The sequence below is a fragment of the Macaca mulatta genome, chromosome 13 (genome assembly GCF_049350105.2).
Source record: "Macaca mulatta isolate MMU2019108-1 chromosome 13, T2T-MMU8v2.0, whole genome shotgun sequence".
NCBI lineage: Eukaryota > Metazoa > Chordata > Mammalia > Primates > Cercopithecidae > Macaca > Macaca mulatta.
The window spans coordinates 6,829,356-6,851,342 of record NC_133418.1 but is presented as its reverse complement, the minus strand read 5'-3'; the positions used below and the strand labels follow the sequence as shown (position 1 = coordinate 6,851,342).

The 21,987-nt window shown below is 41.9% G+C and overlaps 1 protein-coding gene across 3 annotated transcripts in view; it reads left to right on the top strand.

Annotated features, from left to right (window-relative positions):
- Nucleotides 1-21,987, top strand: part of MGAT4A (alpha-1,3-mannosyl-glycoprotein 4-beta-N-acetylglucosaminyltransferase A) — a 128,340-nt gene that overhangs the window by 5,280 nt on the left and 101,073 nt on the right.

Sequence of the window (21,987 nt, the reverse complement as noted above, 5' to 3'; positions counted from 1 at the left end):
CTAATTATGCTAATGATTGGGTGCTATGTAGTTAATGATTTAAACTGCGTGCATTGACAGATTACTCCTTAGGCAAAAGTATTTAAGCAGGGATGAGTAGAAATTCTGATCGGAATATTAAAACATTTTAAAAAATTAATTACGTTTAGGCTGTTGAACCGTGTTTTAAAGAGAAGCTATCTGTTCATTGCTTGGAATTCTATAATTTAAGGATAATGTATTTATTTGCCTTTTTTTTTTTAAGAGAAACTACTTGAAGTAAATTCCTACCCATACTTCTTACTTGTCTTCTTTCCTTTGATTAAGGAATGTTGATGATGAGAAGAAAGATGGAAATGTTGAGGTGGTTGCATATTTGGTTTGTTACAGTAGCTGTCATCACCTGGGCTATTTAAGCTGCTGTTGCTGATGTTGTTTTATTGACTCATATGAAGACAACAGAAAAGATTGCTTTGTGACCTTATTTTTTTCTGATGTGTGTTTACATCCGTGTCTATATATACATATTGCATATGTATATATCTGTGCATGTATATGTTAAAAAAAGCTGATATAAGTAAAAACATGCTCTGTGCCTTGAGCAAGTAGAGTCTTTTCCCATTCTTTGTCTTTCTCTGAGTTGGACTCTAATTTTGGGGGGAACTCTTGGGGGACGTTGAATGAAAAACTTGCTAAAGGCCTTTTTTCTTTGTGTACAAATACGTACGTTTTAGAATTCATGTTTTTATTGTACCAAAGGAGAAGGCTTAGTCAGGAAGTGCTTTGTTTTTGTTTCTGAGACACAGTTTCACTCTATCACCTAGGCTAGAGTGCAGTGGCAAGACCTCTGCTCCCTGCAACCTCTGCCCCTGGGTTCAGGCAATTCTTGTGCCTCGGAGGAGTACCTGGGACTACAGGCGCAGGCCACCACGCCCAGCCAATCAAGAAGTAGTTTGAATAGTTAATCAAACTATTGATTGTCCCTGACATGAGCAAAAAATATATATATATAAAAAAATATATATATATATATATATTTTTTTTTTTTAGGAAACTTATCTATTCAGAGAATTATAGTAGTGGAGAAACTTGACCCTTCTTACTGTGCCTTATTTGAAAGCTAAGAAGTCTTGGAATCTCCGTTTTATTTTTCTTGTTTCTTATGTAAAGGCCTTATAATAAGCATCATTATTTTTATTAAGCTGTCTTTTGAATGAAAATGAATTTAAAAGCTAAGGATGCTTTCATCACGCAGTGTTAGATGCACACACACAGTCTGTTCTCTTTGATCTTCATTCTCTGAATAACTCCATAATTCCTCTTTGCAAACTTCTGCTCTGATTTTCTACTTAGTGTTTTTTCCAGACTCTTCCAGGTATCAACACAGGTTTCTGGCTATGGTTACATAAAATCTTCTGTGTTAAATGTTATCGTTTCTGTAACCGCTAAAACTGTTGGGCATTTGGATTCTTTCTAGATAGTTCTGGCAGTCAGACAGCCTGGATTTTCCAGAGAAGTCCCGCTTTGAGAGACTCAATTCTAATGCACCCATAAACCACGTGCTCTGATTTTTATTTTGAAAGTGTGGTTTCTATAACCTTTGACATTGCTAGACTAGTGGTTTTTTTTTTTTCATTCATTCATGGGTCCCTTACATGTGCAAATCTTGCGCCTAGCCCTATATTATATGCTATTAATTTTTATGCCTTTGAGCAGCTCAGGGACTGGTCAGGGAAAGATGCATGTAAACAAATATACCATCAAATGGAATTAGATAGAAACAATAACAGTGCTTGCCTGTAAGTGTATTATATGTATTTTGATCCTCATAACAACCATGGGAGATATTATCCCCTTTCTGTAAATGGAGAAACCAAGGCAGAGTGACTGAGAAACTTACCAAGGTCATATGTTAAGTAGTGGCGTTGAAGTTTGAATTCAGGCAGCCTCATCCAAGAGCTTATGCTCTTAGCTCTTGGTCTGTTGCTCGGAACAGCAGAGGCAGAGGCTCCTAATTCTTCAGGTGCATTACCCAGGAGGTAGAATGTGAAGGATGAATGTGAAGGCCAAGCCAGGCAGAGTGGGGAACACTGGGCATATCAGGTACCGGGAGCTGTATGTGCAGCTACAAGTTCTGAAGGGGAGTAGAGTATTCATGCTTTGGAACTGTGAGATGCTCGTTAATACCAGCACATAGGACTCTTAGGTGCTCTCAGTGTTGTCGCTGGTAATCACAGTACTGCAAGGTTCTTGTATCGGTTCAAACCCCGAGAGCGTGCTAACAGACAACATAACAGACAACGTGACAGACAACACGAGGCGGTGTGGAGCAACATGCTGTTTTAATGAGCAGGCGGGCTGAGGCCTAAAATGGTGTCAGCCCTAAGTGAGGATGGGGCAAGGGTTTTATAGTCTCCTGTAAATAGGAAGTGTCCTAGTCTGACCTAACTGCTACCTTGTACCCACATGGCCCCTTTCTCAATCTTTAGGGGTGCGTGTCTTTGGGCCAGCTCTCTTGCTGCCTCCGCTGTCTTGCTGCGGCACGCTGCTGGCGCAAGTTGCACCTTGGGACTGGGCCTGAGAAGGGAGGAGTTATTCATCTCCTTAAGCTTTCAGGCCCCCGGGAGAATCTTACAAGTACAGGTTCTAGAAGTACTGGTTTGACATAGTCCTCATTCAGCACTGGAAAGAAAACATGAGCTGGTGCATGGGATTGGCATAGGTTGGGGAGTATTTCAGGAATCCTGCCAGGGAAGCTGTGGTGCAAGACAGAGTAACAGTTTCAGCGGGGTATACTGGATTCCCACGTAGAAATGAGGCAGATTTCCAATTATGTGGATTGGACAAACTGGGACGGTTGTAGGTGGGTGTTGTGAGAGTGGGGCAGGAGTAGTTACATGTCTGTCTTGCTGGGAGGAGCAGGGCTCCTGATGGAACCTCCTGCTGGTCAGGCGCAATCTAGACCCTGGGCGAGATTGACGAAGCAGTCATAGGTCCCTGTCCATGGGGACAGAGACTGGTATTATTTTTGCAGTGCCTGATCCAGTAGTGCTTAGTAAACATGTAATAAGCATTTGTTAGATAAATGATTGATTCCTTCAGCAAAAATGTTTTTAAACAGTTTTAAACAGCTTGAGATACAATTTACATACTACACAATTCATCCATTTAAAGTGTACAGTGAATCGGTTTTTGGTATATTCACAGATATATATCCATCACCACAGTCAATTTTAGAGCATTTTTATCACCTCAAAAAGAAATCCTATACCCTTTAGCTATTACTGTCCTAATCCCCACCTCCCTCCCCTCCCCTCCTAGGGGTTAGGCAACCACTAATTTTTCCATCTCTCCAGATTTCCCTGTTCCGGATTTTCAGATCAATGTAATCCTATAGTATGTGGTCTTTTGTGACTGGCTTCTTTGACTTAGTTTAATCTTTTCAACGTTCACCCATGTAGTGGCAGATCACCTCACAGTGGGGTTACTGCACAGTATACAGAGAGGATGTGCGCTTTGCCCCTTTTTACAGCTGAATAATGGTCCGCTGTATGGACATACCACACTGTTTATCCACCCATCCGCTGGTGAACTTTGGGTTGTTTCTAACTTTTGGCTAATTATGAATAATGCTGCTATAAACATTCAGGTACATGTTTCTGTGTGGACATGTGTTTTTATTTCTCTTGGGTATTTACCAAGGAGTGGAATTGCTGGGTCCTATCGTAACTCTATTATGTGTAATCATTTGAGGAATTACCAGACTTTTTCAAAGTGATGGGACCTGTACATATTCTTATTCTTTTACTTCAATCCGTTTATCTTTGAATTTACTGTGTGTCTTCTGTAGACAACATATAGTTGGATCATGCCTTTTAAAATCCAGTCTGACACGCTCTGCGTTTTGATTGGGTTGTATATTCATGCATACTTAATGCTATTATTAATATAACTGGATTCATTCCTGTCATCTGACTTTTTGTTTTTCCTGTGCCTCGTGTCTTTTTTTGTTCCTGTGTTCCTACCTTATTGCTTTTTTTGCATTGATTGAATTCTAGTATAGCATTTTAATTTCATCAATGACTTTTTCACTGCTTTTGAGTATTTTTAGTAGTCTCTCAACAGAATCAGCTTTAGATTTATACTAGCTTAATTTTAGTAATATATAGGAGTGTTTCTCCTATGTAGGTCTGTTCCTTTTTACCCTTTTGGGGGGTATTGTTATACATATTACATCTGTTAATGTTGCAAACTAAACAATATATTGTTATAATTATTATTTTTATGTGTTATTATTTCCTTAGCCCATTACAGTTTTATTTCCACCTACCTCTTCTGTGCTGTTACTGGCAATTGTATTACTGATATATTTCCACATGTTATAGACCCAGCAATGAATTATATAAATATTTTATACAATTGACTTTTTAAATCAGTTAACAGAAAGAAGAAAAAAATACATTAATAGTGTATATTCTAATTTCATAATTATTGCTGCTTTTTGTGTGGATTTGAACCACCATCTGGGGTCACTTCCTTTCAGCCTGAAGAATTTCCCTTAGTGTTTCTTATAAGGCATGTCTGCTAACAATGAATGCCCTCAGTTTTTGTTTATTTTCATGTCTTTATTTCACCTTTATTTTTGAAAGATAGTTTTTCTGGACATAGGATTCTTGGTTAACAAGGGCTTTTGTTGTTTTTGAACACTGGGTGTCGTTGCATTGCCTTTGTCCTCTATTTAATTTCTGCTGAGAAGTCAGCTATTAATCTTAATGGAAGTTCTCTTGTAAGTCATGTCATTTTTCTCGTGCAGCTTTCAAGATTTTCTTGTGTTTGACTTTTTTCATTTCCACCATGTGTTTGTGGGTCTCTTTTATTGACCCTGTTTGGAGTCTGTTGAGCTTCCTGGATGAATAACTTATTGTTCCTCAGTAAATTTGGGAAATATTAAGTCATTATTTCTTTGAATGTTTTTTCTTCTCCTTTCTCTCTCCTTTGCTTCTGGTATTCCCATTATACATGTGGTGGTGTGCTTATTGGTGTTCCACCTTTGTCTGAGGCTGTGTTCATTTTTCTTCATTTTTTTTTCTCCCTCTTGAGCTTACATAATCTCTACCAACCTGTCTTCAAGTTTGCTAATTCTTTCTCCATTGTGTTCAAATCTATTGTTGAGGTGTGTATTAGTTAGGGTTCATCAGAGAAACAGAACACATACACACACACACACACACACAAACCTGTGCACATACACACAAGAAGATTTATTATAGGAACTGACACATGTGATTATGGAGGCTGAGAGGTCCTAGTATCTGCCATCCGCAAGCTGGAGAACCAGGAAAGCTGGTAGTGTAATTCAGTCTCAGTCCAAAGGCCTGGAGATAAGGGAGCCAATGACGAAAGTCCCAGTTCAAGTTCAAAGGCCCAAGGACCAGGCGAGCTGTTGTCTGAGGGCGGGATATCCTAGCTCAGACCAGAAACAAATTTGCACTTCCTCCACCTTTTTGATCTACTCAGGCTCTTAATAGATTGGACGATACCCACCCACACTGGTGAGGGTCATCTTTCCTCAGTCTACAGATTCAAATGCTAATCTCCTCTAGAAATACCTTCACAGATATATCCAGAAATAATGTTTTACCAGCTGACTGGGCATTCCTTAGCCCCATGAAATTGACACATAAAATTAACCATCACAAGGTCTTCTAGTGAATTTTTACTTCTATTGTACTTTCCAACTCCAGAATTTCCATTTGGTTCTTTCTTAAAATTTCTGTCTTCTTATTGATAGTTTATATTTGATGCCACTTTGTCATACCTTCTTTTACTTCTTCAATTAAATTTTCTTTTAGTTCTGTGAGTTTATTTATAATGGCTGATTTGAAATCCTTTTAAAAATAAATCCTGGCCGGGCATGGTGACTCATGCCTGTAATCCCAGCACTTTGGGAGGCTTGAAGCAGGTAGGTCACCTAAGGTCAGGAGTTTGAGACCAGCCTGGCCAATATGGCAAAACCCCATCTCTATTAAAAATATAAAAATTAGCTGGGCGTGGTGGTAGGCACCTGTAATCCCAGCTACTAGGGAGGCTGAGGCAGGGAGAATTGCTTGAACCTAGGAGGCAGAGGTTGCAGTGAGCCGAGATCACCTCACTGCACTCCAGCCTGGGTGACAGAGTTAGAGTCCGTCTCAAAAAATAAATAAAAATAAATAAAAAAATCCAACATCTAGTTCGTCTAGCTGTACTCACAGGCAGTTTCTGTTACCTGCTTGGTTTTTTTTTCCCCGTTTGGTGTATTGGTTGTATTTTTCTGTTTCTTTGTACATCTCAATTTTTATTGGAAACTGGACATTTTAGAGAAATGTATTTTAGCAACCCTGGGTACTAAGGTCCCCTTTACCTGTTATTATTTGCTGGTTTATTTGTTTAGTGGCTGGCTGGAGCTTCAGCTCTTGGTTTGCCCACACTCACCCTGGGATGCCCCTTTACTCTTTCTGAGACTCCTAGACTAATTGCCAGCTGATTGTTTTATTGTTTACACCAATGCCCTGGGGCATACGTTCTGCTACAAACTACATTTTGGTTCCTTTTTTTTTTTTTTTGACCTATGATATGTTCTATGATAAAAATCGTGATTCCTTTGAAGAAATAGTTTCTGAGGACAGTGTCTGATATTTTTCTGACCCCAGGAGGACTCCTCCTTTCCACCTCTTTTGCAGGTTGTCTCCTGCAAGCTAGTCTCCACACTCCAGGCTGTATCTTCACTAGATCCACAGTTGTCCCCATTCTCTCACCACAACTTTCACTGTTTTTGAGAGGGCTCTTAGGCCCAAACTTCTCCAGGAGCTGTTGCAAATGAAGCTCCTTCTTTGGGAAGCGATCAGGAGCTGTTCTGTGGCTCCAGACAAGATTTCTGTGTCTTGAGGTGGGACTGAGGATAATGACAGGTTTTTCTCTGAGTGGCAGCCCCGCTCTAGGAGCTGAGCACTAAGTGAAGAGGCCAGGAGGTTGAGGTTCTTGTGGCTCTGCTTTTCCAGATGTGGAACCACTACCTTACAAGCCCCAGAAAGGGCTGTCAGGGCCCTCATATTCTCAGGACACTGCACGCAAGGTAGAGCCTCCGTTCCATCAGCAGGGGTTGTGTAGAATAAGAGACCCCCCACATCTCAATTGCACTTGCCTGGGACTTTTTTTTTTTTTTGAGACAGAGTCTCGCTCTGTCACCCAGGCTGGAGTGCAGTGGCCGGATCTCAGCTCACTGCAAGCTCCGCCTCCCGGGTTTAGACCATTCTCCTGCCTCAGCCTCCCGAGTAGCTGGGACTACAGGCGCCCGCCACCTCGCCCGGCTAGTTTTTTGTATTTTTTAGTAGAGACGGGGCCGTGTTAGCCAGGATGGTCTCGATCTCCTGACCTCGTGATCCGCCCGTCTCAGCCTCCCAAAGTGCTGGGATTACAGGCTTGAGCCACCGCGCCCGGCCTACTTGCCTGGGACTTAACCTTAGCTACAGGCAGCTGGGGGCAGCAGGAGAAAAGTTGAAGTCCCGATTCTCCCAGGATGAAATCCCACAGCTTGGAACTGGAGAGCAAAGGGAGCCCTGTGTTCTTGGCTGCTGTAGTCTGGAGTGAGGTCTCCACCTCACTGGCTGAGGAGAGGAGAGCGGGGAATGATCTTGGTTCGAATACTGTGCTCTCACTTTTCTCACTGAATTTTTATAGGTTTTCTCATATAGGTATTTCTTCATTTGCTGTTTGTCCTTGAGGCAATTTTCAGGTCCTCTTAAGAGGTTTTTAAAACAATAGTTGTCACTAGTTTCACTTCACAGGGGATCAGCAGAGCTTATTCTGTTGCGTTGGAAGTGGAGCTCCAAAAATATTTTGAAAATGCTTTATTCATTACCAGATTTCATCAAATTTAATACACTATTAGATGCACCGTGATTGTAAAGTACTGCTAAGCAGGAAAAGCAACTGCTGATTAAACTATGACATGCCATCACGTGTAAGAGTCCCCTTGATTTCAGATGTTGAAATATGGGAGAAAATGTGTATCTCTGAATCAGTAGACTGCAGTATATTCTGAGAAAACACTTACTGTAAGAAAAGATCAGATTCATATCCTGTTAGCTATAACAGAAACACCAGACAAAGCATTTTTATGGAAAACTATGATTCTTCTTTGTAAACAGTGAATCAAAGTTTTTAGATTTGTTTGTCTTTAGAGAATAAGCAAAGCTGCTTTCAAATACGATATAAGGAAAATTAATACTAAGTCTAGGATTTGGAATATGCTGTCATCATTCTAGCTTACCGAAATTGTCGACCTGTGTTTTTTGAGTGCCTTCTGTGTGCCAGGCACTGTTTGTGATCTGGAATACATTAGCATTCGAACATGTCAGAGGAATATCCTTGCTACAGTGTAGGAGAGGAGGGAGGAGAGAGCCGCAAAACAGTAAAACAGTAAATTAAACAGTAAGTTGAACAGCAGTAAATGTTTTAAAAAACTTTATTATGAAATACTTTTAGATGTACAATAAATGTACAAAAATAGTACACAGATTTTCCCTTACACCTAGCCTTCCCCAATATTAGCAACTTACATATAATCAGAGTAGAATAATTTTCTAAACCAAAAAATTAATTTTGATTTAAAATTGTTAACTAATCTACAAACCTTATTTGAATTTCACCCGAGTTCCCACTAACGTCCTTCTGTGCCAGAGTCCAGTCTAGAATCCCACAGTGCATTTAGTTGTCATGTCCTCTTACTTTCTTCCAGTATGGAAAATTTCTTCCATCTTTTTTTTTTTTTTTTTTTTTTTGAGATGGAGTCTGGCTATGTTGCCCAGGCTGCAGTGCAGTGGCACGACCTCGGTTGCAGTGCAGTGGCATGACCTCAGCTCACTGCAACCTCCACCCCCCGTGTTCAAGCCATTCTCCTATCTCAGCCTCATTAGTAGCTGAGATTACAGGTGCTCTCTACCATACCTGGCTAATTTTGTATTTTTAGTAGAGATGGGGTTTCACCATGTTGGCCAGGCTGTTCTCGAACTCCTGACCTCAGGTGATCTGTCAGCCTCGGCTTCCCAAAGTGCTGGGATTACAGGTGTGAGCCACTGTGCCTGGCCTTTTCTTTGTCTTTTATGTCCTCGACATTTTTGTGGAATGCCCCTTAATTTGAATTTGCCTGCTGATTTATCTGGTTAGATTGAGGCACAGTCGTATACTTATATAGTTGAATAAGTATATATGGTTGAATCTCTGTATACACAGAGTCAACCAACCACAGATGGAAAATGTAGTTAGGTCTTCAGCGTTTGTGTCTGTCCTGAAACATGTACAAACTTTTTTTGGTCATTATTCTCTAAAAAACACAGTATAATAACTATTTATATAGCATTTACATTGTATTAGATATTATAATATTATAAGTAATCTAGAGATGATTTAAAGTATGCAAGAGGCTGTGTGTAGGTCACATGTAAATACTGTGTCATATATCAGAGACCTGAACGTCTGCAGATTTTGGTATACTCAGAGATACTGGAACCTATCCCCCATGGATATCAAGGGACAACTCTAATGCATTTCTGACAGGAATACCACAGAAATGATGTTGATGTTCTGTCCTTTTTTTTGAGATGGAGTTTCACTCTGTAGCCCAGGCTGGAGTGCAGAGGTGCAATCTCGGCTCACTGCAACCTCTGCCCCCCGGGTTCAAGCAATTCTCCTGCCTTAGCCTCCTGAGCAGCTGGGATTCCAGGTGCCTGCCACCACACCCAGCTAAGTTTTGTATTTTTAGTAGAGATGGAGTTTCTCTATGTTGTCCAGGCTGGTCTCAAACTCCTGACCTCTCAGGTGATCTACCTGCCTTGGCCTCCCAAAGTGTTAGGATTACAGGCGTGAACCACCACGCCCAACTACCTTTTTTTGTTTTTTTTTGAAACGGGGTTTCACTCTGTCACACAGGGTGGAGCGAAGTAGTGTGATCATGGTTCACTGCAGCCCTGACTTCCTGGGCCTAATCAGTCTCCTCACCTCAGCTTCCAAAGTTGAGGGAAGGACCGCAGGCGTGCACTACAATGCCTGGCTAATTTTTACAATTTTTTGTAGAGACAGGGACTCACTGTGTTGTCCAGGCTGGTCTCGAACTCCTGGGCTTAAGCAATCCTCCTGTCTCAGCCTCCCAGACTGCTAGAATTATAGGCATGAGCCACTGCACTCTGGCTGTGTCCTTCAGTTACCACGTTATATCAGGAGGTGTGTAATGTTGATGCGTCTTGTTACTGGTGATGTTTGCTTCGATCACTTGGTTGAAGTGGTGTCTGATAGGCTTTTCCAATGTAAAATTACTATTTTTCTATTGTAATTAATAAGCATTTTGTGGAAGCCAATATCCTGTTTCTCATCATACTTTTACCTACAAATGTTAACATCCTTTGATGATTTTTGCCTGCAGCAGTTTTTTCAAACTTTTATTTTAAGTTCAAGGGTACAAATGCAGATGTGTTGCATAGGTAAACTTGTGTCATGGGGTTTGTTGTAAAGATTATTTCATTACCCAGGTATTACACCCATTAGTTATTTTTTTCTGATCCTCTCCCTCCTCACACCCTCCACCCTCCTGAAGGCCCCAGTGTCTGTTGTTTCCCTCTACGTGTCCACGTGTTCTCGTTTAGCTGCCACTTAGGAGAACAGGGCGTATTTGGTTTTCTGTTCCTGCCTCCAGCCCCATCCATGTCCCTGCAGAGGACATAATCTCATTCTTTTTTTATGGCTGCCTACAGCAATTCTTACTGTGGTGTTTTCCAAATGTAACTTTCTGTTTCCATCATGCTTGCTGTACTTATCAATTAACTGGAATTCCACTGTAACGAAGAGATGGGATGTCTCTTCTCCTTCATTTTTCTTTTTTCTCTCTTTTTTTTTTCCGAGATGAAGTCTAGCTCTGTCGCCCAGGCTGGAACACAGTGACACAATCTCGGCTCACTGCACCCTCTGCCTCTCGGATTCTCGGATTCAGGTGATTCTTGTACCTCCACCGCCTGAGTAGCTGAGATTACAGGTGTGTGCCACCACGTCCAGCTACTTTTTTTTTTGTATTTTTAGTAGAGACAGGTTTCACCATGTTGGCCAGGCTGGCCTTGAACTCTTGACCTCAGGTGATCCACCTGCCTCAGCCTTCCAAAGTGCTGGGATCACAGGCTTGAGTCACCACGCCCAGCACTCCTTCATTTATTTCTTTACATAAATATGAACTCATGGATATTTAATTCTGTGGGTTATGATCCTTTATTACAGTAACTTATTTTGTCGTTGACATTGTCTCAGAGGTGGCCATTAGGAGCTTCCTCAAGTTGGCTTCTGAGCCTTTTGTTGTGCCCCTATCATTTTATTCAAATTTATCGAGGTGAAATTAACATAACAAAATTAACCCTTTTAAAATAAACAATTTAGTACATTCACATTGTTGTGCAACTACCACCTCTATCTAGTCTCCATCATTTTTAGAGCCATTTTTTCCTATCTGGTACCGTAGCATGCGCCAGGCTTGTCCTGTATTTTCTCTACTCCAGTCCTGGAAGCAATCATCTTTCCAAGGAGCCTCTAGTTCCTTTGGAGAATGGAGTCTCGCTGGGCTCATTCCTACTGTGGCACCATCTTTCCAGTCCCTCTCAGTGCACAGAGCGAGGGGATACATGTGTGCATGCATAGCATCCGCAGCTATTGCCACGTCCACCTGCATTTCTTAAAACTAAACACCATGAATTCATAGTGATCCCTTGGATTTTAATCGAATACTGTAGTGTCCATGCTAGTCTCCTCTTTTCCTTATTTGTAAGTCCTGTCTCTGATGGTAAAAAAAAATATGGCTCTGGCAGGGTGTGGTGGCTCATGCCTGTAATCCCAGCACTTTGGGAGGCTGAGGCAGGTGGCTCACTTGAGGTCAGGAGTTTGACACCAGCCTGGCCAACATGGTGAAACCCCGTTCCTACTAAAAATACAAAGAATTAGCCGGGCTGGTGGGCGCGCCTGTAGTCCAACTGTTCAGGAGGCTGAGATACTAGAATAGCTTGAACCTGGGAGGTGGAGGTTGCAGTGAGCTGAGATCGCACCGCTGAGATCGCACCACTGCACTCCAGCCTGGGTGACAGAGTGAGACTCTGTCTCAAAGAAAAAAAAGATATGACTCTTACTATCCCGGTAGAATTGCTTATGCTCAATCCCACTATATACAAACAGTAGTTTCAGACTTCTAACCCATACACAAGTGAAAATTAAATTTACTAGGGTACAATGTTTGTGCATAGTTCTTCTTGTATTTAGTCTTGTAATATACAGATGCTGTTTTCTAAAGTTACTTAGCTTATATTTTAGTCACTTCCTCTTCTGTGTGGTTATGTTATTCATTTATAATCTGTTTAGGTCCCTATATTACTGTTTGTATTCTGTTTTGGGTTTCTCCCATGTCCTGCTAATTGCAGTCATTTACATTTTGGATATGTGAAACATCTTGATTCTGAGTCAGAACAGGAAAAAAGGTATGCTGAGAGATGTGTCTCTTCTCATTCCTTCTGTCCCATTTCTGTTCCTTCTTTCTACCCAGTTCCCATCCCAATACCTTGTAGGTATTCAATCTCACTATCTTCTGGTTTATCCTTCCTGGATTTCTTTTGTGTTTTTAGTGTAGACAGGGTTTCACCATGTTGGCCAGGCTGGTCTGGAACTCCTGACCTCAAGTGATCCACCTGCCTCAGCCTCCCAGAGTGCTGGGATTACAGGTGTGAGCCACTGTGCCTGGCCTACAGGTTTTTTGTTTTTTGTTTCTGTTTATTTTTTAGATTAGATTTAGCCTCAATTTTTTTATTCAAACCACGGTAAATCAAGAATTTAGTTTTTGGGAGAAAACTCTAGTTGCCAATTATGTTGTAAACATGAAAGTCTGGGGATAGAGTTGATTTGATTAACATTTAGATTTAAATAACTTATTTGGGAAAAGTGGATTCTGTATCTTTTTTTGCTGAAGTATATTTTGCATGTCTATTAATATTTACTTTTCAAAACCTAAAGATAAAAGGCCATTTTTTTTTTTTTGAGACATCGTCTTGCCCTGTTGCCCAGGCTGGAGTGCCGTGGTGCGATCTCAGCCCACTGCAGCCTCCATCTCCAGGCTCACTGCAGCCTCTGGGCTCAAGAAATCCTCCCACCTTAACCTCTTGAGTAGCTGGGACTACAGGTGTGTACCACCACACCTGGCTAATTTTTAAAAAATTTATTTTTAGTAGAGATGAGGTCTCACAGTGTTGCCACGGCTGGTCTCAAACCCCTGAGCTCAAGCAATCCTCACACCTTGGCTTCCTAAAGTGCTGGGATTACAGGCATGAGCCACTGTGTCTGGCCCAAAAGGGCATTTTTTTTTTAAGAAGCTCTGTTCTGTGTATTTCCAATAGGAAGCTAGAAAGTAACTTAAAGCAAATTATAGTCAGTATTCATTTGGCAAAGTTTGTTTCCAGCTTAAATAATCATATATGTTCACATGTCAGGGTTTTGTCTTCCCTCCACAGTTGAGATGAGATGACATGATTTTCTAACCAAGAAGATGAAGGGTTGGCATGGGAATGCATCTTCATTTCGGCAGGTTTACATATTTATTGCATTCAGAGCAGTTTCTCTTCTTTAAGCAATGTTGAAAGTATAAGAAAGATCTAAAAAGTGCACAAATCGTAAGTGTACAGTTCTGTGAGTTGTCACAAAGGGTCACCCCTGTGTAACAAACTCCAGAAAGCACATTTGGCATTTACCTGTCTTTCCTGTATTTTGGTGCACACGTTGGTCCACAGCTATTTCAGTCGTCAGGTCAGCAGCTTTTTAAAAAGCAGTCTTTCTCACAGTGCGTCTCTGAAGGACCCAGACAAGTGATGAGAATCGGTAGTGTTACTCATGCGTTCATGGGGGTGTGAACACAGTGCTGTGATAGCACTGGGGTAGAAACAGCACATTCAGATGAGGGATTCTGGAAAGGCTTCTCACAAGAAGCGGTGCTGGAGTTGGTCTGAAAAGAAGACAGGCGTTTAATGGGGGAGAAAGGTATTTCCTGTGTTAATAGCGAAGGTGGATGTTGGATTGAACCCAGGAGTGGGCACGTGGTAGTGTTTGGTCTGATGGATACGGGTCCAGATGCACAAAGGATGGAGAAGAGTGGAGGAGACTGAGGGAATGAGGAGGGGACAGGGACTGTTAGAGCTGGGAGCAGGGATGGTAGCAGTAAAGGTGACAAGAGATCTGAAGGGCTCAGCAGGAATTTGTGGTGAAGAGTGTCATTATGTTACTACTTTATCCTAAATTTTACTTGCTATAAAATATCCTGCTGTGTGTTTTGACTCATGCCCATAATCCCAACACTTTGGGAGGTTGAGTCAGGAGGATCCCTTGAGATGAGCCCAGGCAACAAAGTCAGACTCCATCTCCACAAAAAAATGTAAAACTTAGCCGAGTGTGGTGGCTTTTGTCTGTGGTCCCAGCTACTCAGGAGGCTGAGGCAGGAGGATTGCTTGAGGACTGGGATGTCGAGGCTGCAGTGAGCCATGATTGATGCTAGCATGGTACTTATGCATGTGTGAACACATGTCTTTTTTTCTCCTGTAAGTTACTTAAGCAGATAGCTGATTTTTTTTTCTGAACTTCAAACACCTCCATCAATATAAGAAATAAGTACAAATATTGGAAAACTACCATATCTATATTTAAACGTATTATTATCAATACTATGGGCTTTTTCATTAATTTCTTCATTTTGAAACCTTCCTAAGGTTAATAGTAATTCTTATTTTTATACCTGTCTGGGATTTTAGAAATCTTACCAAGCTGGAAAATAAAAAAGTGAACGTCTTCTGGGACGATGCGTGTCAAATGTGATCAGGATTATTGACTGAGCATTGAGTGGGCGCCAGGAACCTGGTTGCTTCCCTGACATAATTTAAATCTAGGTTTCTTGTTGTCTGGGTCCTTTTTTTTTTTTTTTTTTTTTCAAATTAACTTGTTAGTTTAATGAGGACTTTTGAGCTCAGATTTATCATATAGATTTTAGTTTTTCCCAGGCTGGTGTTTCCCCTATGGAATAGCGTTCCTTACCAACCACTTGTGGTGATATCGACTTAGTAGAGAGATTGCAAACTTAAGCATTTCTTGTTGGAATCTTCTGATCGGAAGGCCGCTTAGAGTTTTTTTCTCCTTCTCAGACAAGAGATCTAGTCTAGCATCTTGGTTATTTTACGATAGATGACTGATTTTTTTTTTAACCCAACTTCTTTTTGTGACCACTGTGCTTATCTTCCTCCCCACCCCCTGTTCTTCTTATACTTCTTCGTTTGCTCCAAAACTGTGGGTTTGCACAGAACTTCCTTTTTCCTTCCATCATTATTGCACACACAGATAGACAAAAGTTTCTATGTAAGCAGACATACTTATTAGATGAAGGAAATAACAAATCTATGACTGTCTTCTACTTATTCAAACAGAAAAAATTGCTGGGCACAGTGGCTCACGCCTGTAACCCCAACACTTTGGTAGATCACGTGAGTTCAGGAGGTCAAGACCAGCCTGGGCAACATGGTGAAACTGCCACCCTCTCCCCTCCACTCCCCGTCTGTACTAAAAATACAAAAATTAACCAGGCATGGTGGTGCGTGCCTGTAGTTCCACCTACGCAGGAGACTGAGGCAGGAGAATCACTTCAACCGGGGAGGTGAAGGTTGCAGTGAGCCGAGTTCGGGCCACTGCACTCCAGCCTAGGTGATGGAGTGAGACTCTTGTCTCAAAACAAAAACAAAACAACAACAACCCAAATTGACACAAAATTAATCATATTCCTTGTCTTTATCTTTTTGCATTTCAACTTTTTTTTTTTTTTTTTTTTTTTTGGAGACGGAGTCTCGCTCTGTCGCCCAGGCTGGAGTACAGTGGCTGGATCTCAGCTCACTGCAAGCTCCGCCTCCCGGGTTTACGCCATTCTCCTGCCTCAGCCTCCCGAGTAGCTGGGACTACAGGCGCCCGCCACCTCGCCCGGCTAGTTTTTTGTATTTTTAGTAGAGACGGGGTTTCACCATATTAGCCAGGATGGTCTCGATCTCCTGACCTCGTGATCCGCCCGTCTCGGCCTCCCAAAGTGCTGGGATTACAGGCTTGAGCCACCGCGCCCGGCCCATTTCAACTTTTTTGGAATAAGTTTTTTTTTTTTTTCAAATGTATATCCACTAAATATAATTTGTTTTCTCTTAATGTCTACATTGTCACAGCCTGGCTCCTGGGTACCGTGTTAGGCTGTTTTCTTTGCCTTTTCTGCATTCTCCCCTGACATCCTTGAAAGCACTCTTGCGTTCTCACCCTGTTTCCATGCTTGCAGACCCATCCTGGTTTTTATTTTCCTGTTTGATGATGTGGAATTAGCTATGTCTTAAGAGTCCTAGTTCCTTTCACGAGGAATTGTTTTAGAGACTGCAGAATTTGGGTGTCTGTGAGGGTTAGTGATGGACAAAAGTGTTCCTGTTGTTTTTGGGAAATGGGAAATGGTCATTTTTTGTTTTTTTCCGATTTATCCAGTCATGTTGCTGTACTCTCCTTTTCAGTGAGATTTCACTGATGGCTAAGACTTCGCTGTGTGGGGGTGAACTCCAGCTCACTAAAGTGAAGTTCTAAGAGGACTGGAGTTTTGTAGGGACACTGGGTAGCCTGAACCTCTTACTTAAAGGAGAACGTGAAAAGTGTTGTGGGCTAGGGAAAGAGTTTGCCAACTAGTTTATCTCTTGCTTTATGCTGTGGCAGATGGCCAGTCATGGCTTGAATTTGCCCCTTTGTTTGTCCTGGCAAGCTTCTGTGTAGGGAGGCTTCTGTTGGCAGCTTGGTTGCTGTTTCAAAGTACCAAAAATTTTGAAAAACATTCTTCCCAAACCCTGTGTGTGAGTTATGGAAAAAGGAGGTAAATGTTCCAGGAAATCTCATACTCCTAAACTGGATGTCCAGCGGTTGGCTACCATGTTAGGTTTTTCCCTTCTACTGGGCTGTTCTTTCCTTAAGTTGGTGTCAGTTAAACTTAAAAACTCGAACGTCAAGACTTGTAAAATGTCTTATTTTTGTTGCGCCTCATAATATGCATTTATCTCAAGTTGCCTCTTTTGTAATTCTGCAACATTCTCCCTAAAATAGACAAAATCTATCTGTTGTCCATTCCTGTTTTTCCCTTTTTAAATTGGTAATAAAGTCCCATTTGTTTGCAGACAGTTGTGCAGAGAAATAATAGGACCGATCGGACCTCCATTCTTGCCGTATGCTGTTGTCATTTCAGGGGAAATAAGCCTGTAGCTTCTAAACTGAAAACAAGCTCAGGGTTGGTGCTTGGGAGCGTGAAGAGCACCCTTTGTAGACCGCATTTTTCTCTGTGGTCTCATTTAGTCCACACTACAGCTACAGGGAAGGAAGTGAGTATTAATATCCCTGTTTGACATGAAGACACGCAGGCAGTTAGCAAAGTACTTAATCCAGCTGTATGAGATGACTAGAAAGTGATAGAAAGAAGGTCTGACCCTAGGTGTGTCTGGTTCCGTGGGGTGTACAGCCAGAATCGGCTCTCAGGGCAGTAGAGCAGTGTATTCTGGATGGACCCTCCACAGATGAGCTTCTGGAATGCTCAGTCACCCAATGTGATTGCTTTGGATACTTTTCACAAAACTGTATCTTCTTAGCTAGTATTTAATTATATTCTCACCCTATTGTTTATATTGCATTTCTTTTTAAGTACACAGTTTCCATTTAAGAAAGTTGGCAAAAAACTAGTTTGGCTTGATTGTGAAACAACCAGTTTAACTGTTGTTTTAGGTTAAAAAATCAGTTCACGCCGCCATTTGTTAAAGGATACCTCAATCATGCAAACATCTGTTGTTCACTCCAGCAGACTTCCCTTTAAGTGGAAACCTCTACATTACTGGTTGCTGGTATTTCTGGAAGAGGCACATGTTAACTGGAGTGAGGCAGTGGATCTTTGTTTTGTTACTAAATGTAACTGCTGAAGTGTCTTCCTAGCAAAATGTGTGCCAAAGTTTAAGGCAGGTATAACCTTTTTTTTTCTAGAAATAATTACACATAATGTTAGACTTTAGGATTTCAGGTTTATTGTTTTGATGCAGAGGAGGGTACTTATAAATCTCATGGCTTTTCATTAAAATAAAACACATAATCAGTGCGTATATCTAATTAGTAAATCTCATTAATCTTATAATATTTTCTTTTTATCATGGACCTGAAAAGCAGCTTGTGGTCAGCTGTGCTCACTGGCGGGGTGCAGTGACTCACACCTGTAATCCCAGCACTTTGGGAGGGCAAGGTGGGAGGATCTCATAAGACCATGAGTTCGAGACCAGCCTGGGCAACATAGTGAGACCCCATCTCTTAAAAAAAAACTGTGCTCACTAAAATACCCCTGACATTGACCGCATCACAGGGGAGGATGTCGTAGGCTTAACCTATATATTTTGGTCTATTACAGTTGATTAAAGTAAACTTGAGGCAACTGACAAAAAATTATTATAAATAGCCAGAAAATGTAGATTCACAGTGTGGAACTTAGGTTACTTTGAAACCATTTTGTAAAAGCAAGTCCTACTGAGGGTTAGGTATGTTGTGGAATGGTGGAATTTTTGACTCCAAACAGATGTCTCACTGTTTGGATTAAGTCACAGAGAAGATCCAGAAAGAACTCCGGAGATTACACGTGAGCAGCCTTGCTCTGGAATGGTAGGATTTGGTACCTTCTCAGAAGGGACAGGCAGGGTGGTTGCGGAAGTCGTTGACCTCTCCAGATGCTGTTCATGGTTTTCTTTTCCTGAGGAATAATGGCTGTGCTATCACTGGGGAGTCTGGAGACCTTGGTTCTCTTGTAGTTTGCTCTTTCATCTTGCAAGGGTCATTTTAGCTCTCATGAGACTGCTATGATTTCTTTTTCCCCCTCTCATTCCACTGTTGATCGGAGAGGAGCTGTAAGATCGGGAGAAGTGCTAGGAGGTAAAATAAAGGCAGATACCATTATTACTGTTATTAAAGGATGAGAAAGTGGCTACCGCAGATTGCAGAGCTTGACATCTGCGGACAGATATTCATTGGGTGCTTTGTGAGCATAAACACTTATAAAAAGAAGCAGTGATTGCTAGCAGCCAGCAAAAATAAACTAGGCTGAAGTCTAAACAATGAGCTTCTTAAGGAGGCAGAGGCCATGCCTGCACACCACCCTACCCCATTTAAATTTTAAAAATTATACAGAAAAGTATCGTAAATGATACAGAAACACCTATGTTACTATTACTCAGATTTTTCATTTTTAATAAAAATGGAGACAGGGTCTCTCTCTGTTGCCCAGGCTGGAATGCAATGGCGTGATCTCAGCTCACTGTACCTCTCTCTGCCTCCCAGGTCCAAGTGATTCACATGCCTCAGCCTTCCAAGTAGCTGGGACTACAGGCGCCCGCCACCACACCCAGCTAATTTTTGTATTTTTAGTAGAGGCGGAGTTTTACCATGTTGGCCAGGATGGTCTCAAACTTCTGAGCTCAAGCGATCTGCCTGCCTTGGCCTCCCAAAGTGCTGGGATAACAGGCATGAGCCACCGTGCCTGGCCCAGATTTTTAATATTTACTTCTAGTCTTCTTTTGTTTTTTCATTTTTAATGAAGAAAGCATGGCAGATCTCCCTAAAGTCTCCCACCCAGTTTCCATCTCTGCCACCCTGCCTAGACTGGGGCAAACCACATCATGTTGTGTACTCCTGTAGTACATTTTTATGTGTTGATTTATGGATGTGAATATTCACTTTTTATGTATGTGTATATGTACATATAATTTTAGTATCTAAAAACTTCACACAGGTAGTATTATGCCATGTATATTCTACATCTTTTTTTTTTTTTTTTTTTTTTTTTAATTCACATGAGGCCAGGCACAGTGGCTCATGCCTGTAATCCCAGCACTTTGGGAGGCCGAGGCAGGTGGATCACGAGGTCAAGAGATCGAGACCATCCTGGCCAACATGGTGAAACCCTGTCTCTACTAAAAATACAAAAATTAGCTGGGCATGGTGGCGTGCGCCTGTAATCCCAGCTACTCGGGAGGCTGAGGCAGGAGAGTCACTTGAACCTGGAGGCAGAGGTTGCAGTGAGCTGAGATCGTAAAAATAAAAATCAAAAATCAAAAAACTCACGTCAGTTTGATAATTCTGGGGAGGGACACACCTCGGTAGTCCCTCCTCTACCATTTTTGCTGATGTCACTCTGAAGCCACTTCTTACACCATTCTGTTCTCTAGTTCCTAGCAAGATTCTCGTCCAAATTCATCCAAACTGGCTATTGTCTAGAATTTTCATTCTTCTTCACTCAAAAGCTTAACTTTTAGGGTTTAGGTCATGACATAAAAGAGTAGAAGTAGCTTTTTTGTGCCTACATACATGGTGGATAGCATTTAGGGCACCATATCAAAACTTCTGTGTTATTATTTTTATAAATCTGTTCAACGTCTGCATTGGTTTTCTCATTTTCAGGGTTTGGGCACACTGAGGTCTTTGTGTTCAATAATGGGAATTTTACTGTTAGTTGATTTTCATTAAGTTTGGACTACTCCACAATCACCTAATCAATTGTTCCACTATAGATACTTTTAAAATGGATAATAGTTATCTCCTCTGTAGCTAGGGTGATCATATGATTTACTGTCCAGAGCAGGGCACTTGAAAGTAAAGGGAGTACTGTTGACAGTCGTGCTGGGGTGACAGTTGTCAGTTGGAACCATCCTAGGCAAAGATAGCATGCCGTCACCCTGTTCATGAAGTGAGAGGCGGTGGTAGAGAACAACTGGCCACGATCAAGTGGAACAAGGAGCCTGGATGCTGCTGCTGAACTCGCTTAGGTATGCGGGGGGATGAAGCTCCCTGCTATTTAGAACCATCATTCAAGATCATTATGAACCTCCACACCTGAGAGAGTCCACGAGCCAATGAATTAATCACACCTGTGAAATCTGCGCAGCATTGCAATCTGTGCTTAAAATGGGGGGAGGGCAAGCATTGCCGGAGGTGGGGGCAAGCGTTTTGCTGGGGCAGTAATGAAAGGTGATCTTTCAGTGTGCTGATCAGATCTAGAAGCTCAGTAAACCCTCTTCTCAGGGGAGCTTCTTGGAATCAAGGTAAGTAACTTGGGTTTCCTTATCAGAAAGCGAGGGTTAACGATCAGGTAGAAATGCAGCACTCCGGAGGTCCTCCTGTCACCTGCCTTAAGGGATGTTTGTTCCCACAGGTGAGTTGTGCCTCCGGGGTACTCTCCAGAAGCCTATTTGCTCAGCTATGGAGGAGTAAGTGAACAATGACCTTATTGGTCTCAGCACATAAACTACTGCAATAACAGATTTGATCCTGAGGGCAATTTGCTAATCCTAGTTATGGGATATTAGTGTTTTATTGGCATAATACTTTTTTTTTTTTTTAATTGAGACAGGATCTGGCTCTGTTGCCCAGGCTATAGTGCAGTGGTGTAATCATGGTTCACTGCAACCTCTGCCTCCTGGGTTCAAGCCATCCTCCCACCTTAGCCTCCCAACTAGCTGGGACTACAGGTACCTGCCACCATGCCTGGCTATTTTTTTTTTTTTAAGACAGGGTGTCGCTCTGTTGCCCAAGCTGGAGGACAGTGGTATGATCGCTGCTTACTGCAACCTCGGGCTCCTGAGCTCAAGCAGTCCTCCCACTTCAGTTTCCCAAATAGCTGGGACCACAGGTGCATGCCACCGTACCCTGCTACGTTTTGTATTTTTTGGAGGGTAGAGATGGGGCCATGCTATGTTGCCCAGGCTGAATGGCTAATTTTTGTATTGTTTGTAGATACAGGGTTTTGCCATGTTGCTCAGGCTGGTCTCAAACTCCTGAGTTCAAGCAGTCCACCTGCCTCGGCCTCCCCAGCTGCTGGGATTACAGATGTAAGCG